Raw genomic sequence first — 1,012 nt, 5'->3', positions numbered from 1 at the left:
TATATATAGGGCAGCGAGTTTTTTTAGAAATTTCACTACCAGTGGCCTAGCATGTATAAAAAGTCATTAGACAACTTATTTTCCATATAAAATTAGTGTATATTTAAACACAAGAGAGACGACCTTTAACAGGCAGCCTTACACGCTAGAAGAAGCAGTCAAAACGACCAAAAACCACATTTTAGAGCAATTTCGAAGGGAATGAAAAACTCGCTACCCTATATATTTTCCGAATATGATGTTAGCAATTTTAGAAGGGCATTATCTCTTTCAGTATGCCTTAAACATCTGCCTCACTAGACGTCTCTGGTCGGTTTGTGTTTATAGAAACACATTTATGAATGACTCTCTTTTTCTGTGTTTCGATCAACACCTCGTGGGTGATGGCAACGTCCACCCTCGCTTTCTCCAGCCTTATTAGTCTGGTCGCTTGGGCCAGACATATATCCTTCTGCAGTATGTCCATCCTGTATAGCCGTTGCTGCGAATGTAATTTTGTTGTTACTGTTGTTGTGTCGTTGTTATTCACAGTGGAAATATTGTTACCGTTTAAGTTGTCAAGGCTACTGTTGCTCTTGTTGTTGTAGCGGTGGTTGTGTAAGCCATGCTCGTAGACTTATTGTTGCTTCTATTGATTGATGTCTTTCGTATTGTCTCATTTATTGCGAGGAAATCAGCTTCATAATTGGAATAAAATTCCCAAGCTGTGATGTTGCTGTTGCTGTTGCTGCTACTGTTGTTTGTTGCCATAGTGATAGTGTGGTCCACTTTACTTTGAAGTTGGTGGGTCTCGCCTTCCCTTCCATTTGTGTGTGGAAGGCCAAGGGTTCTACAGTATCTTTCGACTCACTATCACAGTTGCTCCTTACTCTCTCCTCCATGTCACTTAGGAGGGCAGTTGTCACCATGTTTGTTTCCAAAATTATTTTTCAATACAAAATGAATATTTTATTTTCAGATTTAAGCTTCCAAAGGGACACACACAACCAACCAACCAAACCTATGCAGAAGC

The sequence above is a fragment of the Octopus bimaculoides genome, chromosome 4, assembly GCF_001194135.2.
Source record: "Octopus bimaculoides isolate UCB-OBI-ISO-001 chromosome 4, ASM119413v2, whole genome shotgun sequence".
Lineage (NCBI taxonomy): Eukaryota > Metazoa > Mollusca > Cephalopoda > Octopoda > Octopodidae > Octopus > Octopus bimaculoides.
This window is presented reverse-complemented; position numbering follows the sequence as displayed.